Here is a 12,193-nt window from a genome sequence, read left to right as displayed (position 1 = left end):
TATATTTATGGCATTTTGGCGATGATCAGCGTTTTTTAGCAGGACTGCGACATTGCGGCGGACAAATCGGACACCTAACTGACATTTTTTACACTTTTTTTTAGAAACCAGTGACATTAATACAGTGATCAGTGCTAAAAATTTGCACTGACATTGTACTAATGGCAGGAAAGGGGTTAACATCAGGGGTGATCAAAGGTTTAACTGTGTTACCCCAGTGTGGTTCTAACTGTGTGGGGGGCTGGGCTCACTGCATGGACACTCTGATCCGTGATCCTGATTTGCAGGAACACCAGATCACAGTGTCCATGCCGGACAGCACGGCGGTCTGCTTGTGTACATCGGCAGACCGCCGTTCTGTCTCTTCAGGGAGCAATCGCGGGTGGCCAATCAGCGTGCAATTGCGGCTCCGGCGGCGCATGTGCGCCCCCCCAGTGGCCATTGACAAAATCACTTACAGGTACGTGATTTTGCATAATAGAGCTGCCTTGCTGCAGTATATGTACTGCAGGCTGTGGGGAGGTGGTTAAAAAGGAGGTCCTCTTTTAAAGGGGTGGAAATGATAACCGCACATCTAAACAAGCCCTTAAGCCAACCATAGATGGTTTGAATCTCATATGGGCAGGCTGAATGCACCCAAGAATGATCAACTTGAGTGCAACCAGCCTGTCAGATTTATAGCTGCTAGCAATAATTACTGTGTTTTCCTGGCGCCAGCACACACCTGTGCAACCATGGTTGCAGGAAAGAAAATCTCTATGTCTATGGCCAGCCTTAGAGATGGCTACTAGAAGAAGAATCTACTCCGTACGTGATTAATCACCATGAATCTATGGTGCAGCAAGTAAGCAAAAATGTAAAATTCACATTGTAAATCACTTTGAGGCCAACAACACAATAGTAGCTACAAGTGTGCACTCATTGGAAATACTCTACAATCACTACAATCTTCCATCAAAGTTTACAGTATGTCCAGCTAAATCTTTTTTTTTTCAAGCTAGCCATGAATGACTCCTTCATCCAGGGCTGGTACAAGGGAGGGGGGGGGCGGAAGGGGCAGATGCCCTGGGTGGGACCATTTACTGGAGGAAGGGGGGTGTACACCGGCCGCGCTACATAGATAATGGCTGAATCATGTGCCAAGTGTACTCCTGCACCCGGCACAAGCCTAAGACAACCTCTGCCCCACCCTTCACTTCCCTGTCAGGCAGAGCAATCTCCGCCCAACAGGCGCTTCCTAGTCCCGGCGGCGTGACGTCACTGAGAGGCCGGCCGGGAGGCGGGATGGAAAAAGAGATTAGAGTGCTGCCGCCTGCCGGAGCTGTGATATCCGTGACATCTGAGTGCGATTGAGGAGGAGGAACCAAGCAGGGCATCACACAAGTAAGCAGATTGCCCTCTGCAGATACCATAATTAACTCTTTGAATGGGGGGGGCAGCAGCTGAGGGGAGTTTGCTTAATTAGCAATGTTATTTGTAATATGCAGCAGGAGGGGGGTTAATGTACTGTCACTGATGCATTAGTGACCAATGACAGTTAATTAACCCCTTTGTGCTGCATTAGTGGCACCAGTGGATTAAGACGGACACTGGTACCACTAATGCAGCACAAAGGAGTTAATTAACTGCCATTGGTCACTAATGCATCAGTGTCAGTACATTAACCCCCTCCTGCTGCATATTACAAATATCATTGCTAATTAACCACTTGCCAACCCACTGCAGGTGGCAGCTACAGACACCTGGACATACCCATACATCGCAGCCTGTTTCGGGCACATGCTCCTCCCGCCTAATCCCCTGTGATTGTACACAGCCGGAGTCTGTCAGCAGATCCCAGCCAATGATTCATGGTTGGGACCTGCTGATAGGCTGTGTCCAATCATAGCCCAGAGCTCTGCGTTGACAATCAACACAGAGCTTTGGACAGAGGGAACAATCGCTTTTTTTTTCTTTCCCATGCAAAGCAGGGAAAATAAACAAATCGATCAGTAGTACAAAGCAGCACACATTACACATTGTTAGGCACGCAGTTAACCCCTTGATTGCCCTTAGATGTTAACCCCTTCCCAGCCTTGGTCACCCGACTCTGAAGCCTCCCCGCACAGTGCCACTTCAGCACAGCTTGCAAACAACTTCTTTAATAGAAGTCAATGAAAGCTGCTCTGAAGTCGCCCCCAAGTAGTGCAGGAACCTTTTTTAAAGTCGGAGTGACTTGAGTTGCTCCAATTAGAATGGTTCCATTGCAGTCAATGAAGAGCGACTTGTCAGGCAAGTAAGTCACCTGACAAGTTTCCCCAGTGTGAAAGTCTCTAATTGCTGCCAATACTAATATAAAAAAATTCCAGTATATATCCCAGCCTTTGTAGGTGGTGTAGCTTTCACACAGACCAGTTAATATACACTTATTGGGATTTTTTTTTCACCAAAGACATAAAATAAATTTATATAAAATTTTTTTCTTTTTTTTAATTAGATGTTTTATAGCAGAAACAGTAAAATTTGTTTTTTTTTTAATTTTTGGGCTTTTTTCGTTCATATCATAAAAACTAAAAAACCCAATGGTGTGCAAATACCACCAAAAGAAAGCTATATTTGTGTGAAAAAAATTATATCAATTTCTTTTGGGTACAGTGTTGCATGGCCGCGCAATTGCCAGTTTAAATAGAGCATTTCTATATAGCAAAAATTGGACTGGCCATGAAGGGGGTAAAATCTTTCAGAGCTCAAGTGGTTAAGAGATAACCACTCCAGCCAGTTGATATGGGGATCGCAGACACTGCCATCAATGCTGGAGGTTATTACATAAGCTAACACCAGTGCTGGGGATTATTGTTGAAGAAACTGACGCAAATGCTGTGGGTTATTATTGCACATTAAATTTTTGAATTAAACCTACTTAATTTGTATTATTTTAAGTATTTTCTTGTTTTGGAATGACACTGACTCTTTCTTTACACCGGGGGGGTCGGCGCAGTTTTCCACCTTGGGCACCAGGTGACCTTGTCCTGGCACTGCCTCCATCCACACAAATGAGGTGGATGGAGGAATTTCCCCCACTGGGACATTGTATTCTGACAGAGGGGACTCTCCACTGTCAGAGTACACTGATCAACGGCTGCAGCCACTGAACGACAAAAGTTTTCCAACATTACCATTCAACAGAAGTTGATCTAATGAACGTAGGAACGTTACACATGGATTGAAATTCTAATTAAAATTTTGATCCATCTATAGCCAGCTTTAGTTTTGGATAAAGAGGGGAAGGGTTAGAATCTTTGTCAGGATTTAACTATTATGCAGAGATACTTTTGAGAGATTCCCCTCGCATTCTAGAACATTTTCTAGGCAGAAAGTGGGGGGGAATTCTTCAACAGCAACACAGACAGAAATAAAAAATATTTTCTTTAGTAGAATGGGAAAATCTAGAAGCCCATTCAGATTTAAATTTCTGCCTGTGTCCTTGTTGCTGATTTTTTCCTAATTTTTTTGTCTGGTGAAACCATTGTCAGCAGGACAGGTGATTAAATCTCTCTAACAGATATAGCAGTACAAACCAACAGAAGCTATAATCCTTTTCCACGCTATCCAAATCTAGAAAAGAATAGTTTTTGGCTTGACATACACTTCAAACTTTTGACAAATTATTCCACAATGCTTTTAGCAATAAAACTCAACTCTGGTCTTCAAAGGCTTTCCAGTCAGTTCAGCTCTCTTCATGGACTAACAGGAGAGATAATAAAAGCCTAATTGCAATATCAAGTCTTTTCATTTCTTTAAAGTCCAGATTTTAAATGCCTTTATGTATATTTTTTACTCAGTCAAACCACTGCTTTCTGACCTCACACTGCAGTGGTCAATGCTAGCAGAACTGAAAAACAGCCACACTCCTTCACACAGATGTCCTCATATAAGTCCTGTTACTGAGCGCTGTTTACAGAATGCACTGGGTCTGCGTCTGGTGTCCATTAGACTCCTTTCACACTGGGGCGCTTTACAGGCGCTATAACGCTGAAAATAGCCCCCGCAAAGCGCCCTGAAAGAGCCACTGCTGTCTCTCCAATATGAAAGCCCCGAGGGCTTTCACAGTGGAGCGGTGCACTGGCAGGATGCTAAAAAAAGTCCTGCTAGCAGCATCTTTGGAGCGGTGAAGGAACAGTGTATACACCGCTCCTGCCCATTGAAATCAATGGGGCAGGGCGGCTATACCGCCGGTATAGCGCAGCTGCAGCATCACTTTGCGGTGGTTTTAACCCTTTCTCGGCTGCTAGCGGGGGGAGTAAATGTGCCCCGCTAGCAGCCGAATAGCGCCGCAAAATTGACGGTAAAGCACCGCTAAAAATTTTGGCGTTTTACCTCCGTCGCAAACCAACCCCCCCAGTGTGAAAGTAGTCTTAGACTGCACAGTGAAAATTAGGTACCCTGTACAACTACTGCAACAGGAAAATAGGAGTAAGATGATGAAAATGTAAATTGTTAATACAATGCCTATCTGAATGAATATCCGCAGTATTTCTGTGGCTTCAGGTGGGTCTTAATGCAGCTTGTTTGCCTGTAACTAATGTACTCAGCTCTACCTTTACCTACATGGTAGCAGGGGCAGATATAACATTTATGCAAGCTTTGCAGCTGCACAAGGACATTCTCTGGGATTTAGGGGTCCAGTTATACCAAATGAGAGAGATGAATGCTGAGACCCTGTTCTTTAATCATGTAGCTGAGGACACTACTCATTTCTATTTACCAGTCTTTCTATACAGGGTGAATAGTTTTTTTTTTACTCGGTGAGCAGTTGAATGGAAGGCCCAACATTAGTCTTGGGGTCCCTTGGCATCCAGCAGTGCATGATAGTATGGTAAATATGTACTAATCAGGCCTTCAGAGAATTACAGTTGAGCACTCTTGGCCTATGAGATCTCTGATATTGTACACTTGTAGATCCCTCTTTCGAGATTTGTTATTGTTAATTTTTTTGTGGAGTTTGCTATTTGCACCACTTGGTCCTTTCTTGCATAAGGCTGGCCATAGATGTTTCGAATCTTGGCTGGTTCAGCAAGAACTGACTGTGATTCAAACCATGTATGGGTAGGCTGAAAGTACTAGCGGCTGGTATAGTCACTAGCAATAATCACTGTGTTCTTCCAATGGGGACGGCTCCCCCCGCTGGGAGAACACAATGGCTCAGTGGGAGGGATTCTCCTGTCAACACTGCCTGTTGCAGGAGAGAAATTTCCTCTGTCTATGGTCAGCTTAAGTCTTTCTATATTGGTGATTTAAAATGAATGGATTAATAATTATAATAATATTTGACATCAGCACAATATAAAACCTCTTCTATCTAAGTATGGCAACTGATAGAATGTTTATAATGTGTATCCTTTTATACCTTGAAATGCAGCCCTTTTTATCTTGTTATCTTAGGAATAATAAATAATAATTATAATAGTAATAGATGGTGATTCAAAATAAAACCTTGTATAAGCAATTTTGGCACCTCAGAGAAAGTTCCTTAATACATTTGTCCTTTTAACTCTCACACAATGCAGTAAATATCCTTTCCATTAGCATTTCCGTTTTAATTGTCATATTCGGTTAAAGACATGTTTTACTTTGGAATAATTAAATTTTTATCACACATATGCTTTTTTCGTTGTTTGTAATGGAAGCATTTTGTAGATGAAGATGTCTTTTTGTAAAGTAATTGAAAATTATTTGGAATTTAAGGGACTAAGTGCAAAGAAATATTGTATTAATTTTATAAAACTTTGCTCCTAGTGAGGAAACAAGAATCACTTTAAAAGTTGTTCTTTAGTATTTATCCTAAAAGCTCTCATTTTTACAGCAGCCTTGGCGAGTACACTGTAAATAATATGCCTTGAAATTAATTCATTTAGTAAATGCCATGAGGTAGACCTGCCCTTTATTGACAAAAAACACATTGTCAGGATTCAAATGGTCAAGTTATAGGTCAGGGGCTTCCAAGGGAAACATTTCATTGTGACATTTGCCATCATTTTTTCTTATTCGGGTGATATAATAAACCTGATGCAACATTTGACATATAGTCTTTAAAGTGAAATAAATGAAAACCACACTAGTTCATAGGTTTATATATCTGTAAAAAGAAGCAACAACAGTTTACATTGGTTTCATTTGGCCAAAAAAGGGATTTAAAAGGGCCTATCCCTCAATAATATACCATTAAAGAATATGTTACCCCAACATTTCATATTCCTAATACATGTCTATAGTGCCATGCACTTATGTTAAAAGGTTCTTTTTGTATTGCTTCCTTTACATGAAATATGCAGTGTTCCTGCCAGTCCCCCTTCGTTCCAATTTAAAAATACAACGCTTGTCATGAGAGCTCATCCTTCCCAGCGTGGTCAGTTTTATGGCTGTGCTAGAAGCACAGCCTGTCTTCTGTCTTCCAATGATTAATCTTGTGCTGACATGCCCCCCCCCCCCCCCCCCCCCCCCGCACAGCAATTTAATGGGAAGAGCAGTGTTCTACTCCACCCCCACCCCTCTAAGCGCCTTATGCAGCTGAAAAGAAGAGATGATGTAATCACTTATAAATAAGGAAAAACACATATTTATAATTTCACTTATAAGCATTTTAATTTACTATTTGAAATTGCTCTAGCAAATTTCAGAGCTGTATCTACTTATTTCTATTGTAGTCTTTTAATGTAAATTAAATACATTGAGAAGCCAGAAATAAGATTAGCTATAACAGATGGGTGGATGTGGTGACCAAAGTGTGAAGATCTCACCTTCTCAAGAGATATAAGATAATTCCATTTGTCCTAATATGTTACTTTTTCAGTACCTCCTAAAGGGTTTCTTTCAGACAAAACTCATAATTATCTTTAAGCATCTGAAACAAAAGCACCTATGTGATGTCTATGGATTCCCGATGGGTTGAATGGAAAAAACCTATAGTGTGTACCAGACTTAAGGGCTGTTACAAGATCTCATTAGGAGAACCCAATTATGCATGCCCTTTCTGCTCAGATGCTCTATTGATAGAAGCCGTACTACAGCTTCTATGAATGAAACTGGGTCTGCTAAGGATCTCTTAAAGTGGTTGTAAACCCACAATAAAAAAAACAAACCTACAAGACAAATACATAGCATACTAGCTCATAATGAAATACTCACCTAAGATCAAAGCCCCCATAGCGGTCCCCGAACACCGCTCCGGCTGCAACATTGCTCCCGGAGTTACTTCTGGGTATCGCGGGCTCCGCCGCTGTGATTAGCCAGAGCCGCCAGTAACGGCACACTAGCTGAAGCAATGGCACGAACATGCTATTGCTTCGGAGCGCACGTGCCGATGATGTCGGCACATGCTGCTACAAGGGATATCTTCTAAGCCCTGCAGGTTTAGGAGATATCCGGGGTAGCTACAGGTAAGCCTTATTATAGGCTTACCTGTAGTAAAAACTGGTTGTAAGGGTTTACAACCACTTTAAAGGATCTGCTACTGACGGCTTGGTGCCAGATACCACAGCATACCTTTAGAGGTCTAGTGGTGTCCACGCCTCAATGGGTCAAGCCTGTTTTTGCCAAAAAAAGGGGCTGTGTTTGTTGGCCAAACGGGGACCTACTCAATATTAGGTGGGTAGTCGTAAAGTTATGGTTGATCAGTGTATATCCATCAAGGTATGCTATAAGCAAGTAAGTATTTTACAGAGTATAGTAGGGACAGGGATTACGTTGACGCAGTTGGCAAGTTTGAATATGTGTTGCAACGTATGTGAACCAAACATCCCTGTTTTTATGAAAAGTCTGCTAAGAAATGTTTAGGGGGGTGTAGAGGGTTGATTCTGAGTTCTTAGAATAGTTTCTGCTATTTTTACAACAAAAGATAACCAAATAATTCTGGATGCTAAAAAGACAATACCTGTTTGGAGCAAAGTATGTTAAAAATAAAAAATAATAAGACTGTCTTCCTTTAAAACCACAGTTTTTTTTATAAGCAAACTCTTCAATAATTTATAGGAAAAGTGCTTACAAGTAGTTTGTAGCAAAATAAAGCTAAACAGTGCCTTTTTTCTTATGTTAGACTGAAAATATAAAGTTGTGGATGAAAAAGTGACAGACGAATTGGCCCCAACTAGAGCAATGGATATTAGGGTTGAAACAGTAACACCTCTTTGTTCAACTTTCTATAAATCAGCCTACAAGTGGTTCATATTAGGGATGGACCGAACAGACCCCTGTTCAGTTCACACCAGAACCTCCGAACACCACGAAAGTTCAGACCTGAATAGCGAACCCCATTAAAGTCAATGGGACCCGAACATCAAAAATCCAAAGTGCCCATTTTGAAGGCTTATATGCAAGTAATTGGGCATACAATGGTTATAGGGGTCCGGGTACTGCCCCGGAGAACATGTATCAATAAAAAAAAAGATTGTGAAAAACGTCATTTTTAAATGAGCAGTGATTTTTTGATTTTTAATGTGAAAGCCTAAAAATGGAAAATTCTCTGCAAGCTGCATTTGTTTTGCTCAGCAACAGCTGGGGAGCCAGTGTGTATGATGAGGCCACAATGTAGTGCACTGGGAAGAAGATTTGAGATTTTTTGGATACATTCTGGTTTTTGCTTTGACTTTGTATAGAAGTAACGGGTGTGTAAAAATTGGTCTTTGGGTGTCGGTGGTGCCTTCCCACCGTAACCCTATAGAAATACTCTTGATGAAAGCAAGAACTGGCCTTGCTGTAAAAAAATTCAATGATATGCACCTGTCAAACAGGTGCAGAAAAATTACTCTTTGGGTGTCAGGGGTGCCTTCCCACTGTAACCCTATAGAGTTGCTCTTGATGAAGGCAAAAAAATTGCAATGATATGCATATGGTTGGTGTTTTTGTCACGTTTAATGGGCCTGAGACACAGTTTGCAGATAGCAACAGTGCGATCTGCTGCAGATGTGCTGAAAAAGGCCCAGACAGCTGAGTTTTGTGGAGTGGCCTGAGAGATAACAGCTGCAGAATGTGATGGAATAGGGTGGCTGCTCTCTACTCTCTTGATGTCGGCCGCCTTGGAGTTGTGCCACCTCACCTTCAGTTTCCTCCTCTGCTCTATCTGGCACCCAAGTCGCATCAGTGACCTCATCATCATCATCATCATCTCTATCTCCTCCATCTTCATCATTACCACTGGAGACAACTTGGCAATACTCTGCGGCTTGGGGAACATGAATGCCAATTTGTCTACCAGTGTTCCTCCCTCTCTCTAGGCTCATGTTCCTGTCATCCTCAAGCTCAGAACCAACATCTGAATCCAGTAATGGCTGGGCATCATCAAGGAGCAAGTGGCTGATGCTGTGGTCAAATAGCTGACTCCTCAATGGCTGATGTTGGGGCTATGGCAGGAATAGATGTGGACAAGGAAGCAGGTTTATCCACTATGGCAACTGCAGGGGACTGCACACTTGTCCCTGCTTGCGTGACAGAGAATAAGGAGGATGCGGAAGGTCTAGTAAGCCAGTCCACCACCTCCTCTGCATGCTGTGGCTGGATAGCACGGGCAAACTCACTAAACAGAGGAAATGATGCCCTGCCTGAGGACTGACCACCACGTCCACCTTTGCCTGTGGACACATTTGTTGCTGGCCCCCTTACAGTGACAAGGGGACGTCTGCCTCTCCTTGTTGTCCTCCCAGACATTATTGGGAAGGAGGGGGCTGTGCTTATAAGCAAATGTAAAGAAGAAGTTGAAATCTGCACGTAGATGCACTTTAATCAATGTAAAGAGGTGTTTGGTGCACTTTAATTTGAGTACTCACACTACACAGACACACTCTACTGATACACTATGCTGCAATATAATTCACCAAACGTACAGTGACGCACAGAACTATATGGTGTTAAACTGACAGTAAGGCACAAAACTATATGGCGTTAAACTGGCAGTAACGCACACAGAACTATATGGTGTTAAACTGGCAGTAACGCACACAAAACTATATGGCGTTAAACTGGCAGTAACGCACACAGAACTATATGGTGTTAAACTGGCAGTAACACACACAAAACTATATGGCGTTAAACTGGCAGTAACACACAAAACTATATGGCGTTAAACTGGTAGTAATGCACACAAAACTATATGGCATTAAACTGGCAGTAACACACAAAACTATATGGCATTAAACTGGCAGTAATGTACACAAAACTATATGGCGTTAAACTGACAGTAAAGCAAACAGAACTATATGGCGTTAAACTGGCAGTAATGCAATCAAATAGATGGTGTTCAACTGTCACTACGCTGACGCTATCTGAACTGTCCCTACTCTAGCTATACACTAATGTCAAGATTACTGACATGGTCTCACTACACTACACTGAAACTATCTGAGCTGTCCCTACTCTAGCTGCACACTATGCAAAGCTGAATGACAGTCCTCCTCACTACACTCTCACTATCCCTAGACTGACACTAAACTAATATTCTACACTGAGAATTGAAGCAAAATAGCACAGTATAGCACACTAAGTAACTAACTAGCACTGAGCAGAGCCCCATTCTATCTCTCTCCACGCCAAAATCACACTGAAAATGGCTGCCATTGAAAGAATACTTTTATACTGTGGGGCGGGAATGAGCCATGATTGGATAAAGTCATGATGACAGTGTCCAAACGACTATGGCACTGCTCTGTGCCCTGATTGGCTGAAGCTTTCACTGCTTCAGCCAATCAGGGCTTGTAATGCACTGTTCAGCGCCGCAATGCATTGTAGTTGGTTCGGCTGTTCGTTGAATAGCCGAACAGCATAAGTTTGGGTTGAACCGTTCGCCCATCCTTATTTGATATATGGAAAAGGTTATCTTTATAAAAATGTTTGTTTTTTAATTTTATAACCTGCATCAGAAAAAAAAATACCATGGGAGCAGATAGGTTGCTATAGCTATAAAAACAACTTTGCTTTAAAATATGAGGTCTTTTTTGGGGCAGTGAACCCTTATAGGCATCATCTGGTAACTGTTCTGGAATTAAACATACATCACAACTGTTGGCAGGAATGTACTTATGTAAGATTTCCAGGAACAGATATAACAGATGCCAATCCTAATAAGCAAAATGTATAAAAACATGAGCCTTTAGGGGGAAATTAAATAGTCTTGGTGTGCATCTGGATATAAGTCAGTGCTGTCTGTATACACCGAACCACAGGGGAAAGCAACTACTGCCATACCACAGTGATAGTGTATTAAAAAAACAAAAAAAAAAGAAAAATGAACAGAGAATATGAACTAGATGAGAGCATTTTTTTTTATCAAAGACCAAAGACAAGACTGCTGGACTTGGAAAACTCAAGATTTTTCATCTCAGACCCTTTTGAAATGGAGGGCTCACTGAGTGTCCTGTGATGTATCCACAACATTACATCAGAAGACAACAGCTAGACTTTTTAATTGGCTCATGCCTTTAACTTTCAACTCTGAGAGGACAGACCTGAAAGCAAGACAGACCATGAACCTTAGTATCATTGATGTCATGATCCAGCACTTTTGCCCAGGAGTTATATCTAGGCCAGTCAATAATTACAGTGGTCAATGATTAGCTGCAAACACAACACGCAGAAACAATAAATTAGTATTCATATGTTTTTTACCAACTGTCCTTAAATAAGGAATTATTCTATTTAGTCTTTAATGAAACTATGTTAAAGTGACCTGGAAATCAAGGAAAACACCTCCCATAAGAAGTTCATATTTGCAGTGCCAATTTAATTTAAAGTAGACAAAAAAACAATCATTAAAATGCCTTATTAGTTTTAGCTTGGTAAGTGAAAGGTCATCCTCTCTCATGAGGAGTTTAAAGTGTAAAAAATGACCTGTACAGGGAAAAAAGATAGATATTATACTTACCTTTCCTGTAGCTTCTGTAGTGCAAGGCATGGGGTTGATTTACTAAAACGGGAGAGAGCAAAATCTGGTCTAGCTCTGCAAAAAAAACAATCAGCTTCCAGGTTTTCTTTGTCAGAGCTTAATTTACCAACTATGCACAGCTGTACCAGAGTTTGCACTTTCCAATTTTAATAAATAAATCCCATGATGTTTTCCCTCTGAAAATAATGGTAAGTACTCCAAGTCTTTTAAGAAGAAGCTGCAGCACAGTGCTGATAGCAACTTCTGTGTAATATTTGGACTACTCTACATTTCCCAGATCTTACC

The 12,193-nt window shown here is 41.5% G+C and overlaps 1 protein-coding gene across 3 annotated transcripts in view; it reads right to left on the bottom strand.

Annotated features, from left to right (window-relative positions):
• Positions 1–12,193, bottom strand: part of KCNIP4 (potassium voltage-gated channel interacting protein 4) — a 913,124-nt gene that overhangs the window by 138,110 nt on the left and 762,821 nt on the right. The gene's annotated exons all lie outside the window — the stretch shown is intronic.

Source organism: Aquarana catesbeiana, linkage group LG01 (assembly GCF_042186555.1).
Source record: "Aquarana catesbeiana isolate 2022-GZ linkage group LG01, ASM4218655v1, whole genome shotgun sequence".
Taxonomy (NCBI): domain Eukaryota; kingdom Metazoa; phylum Chordata; class Amphibia; order Anura; family Ranidae; genus Aquarana; species Aquarana catesbeiana.
The sequence above is the reverse complement of the archived record's forward strand: the minus strand, read 5'-3'. Positions and strand labels throughout refer to the sequence as shown.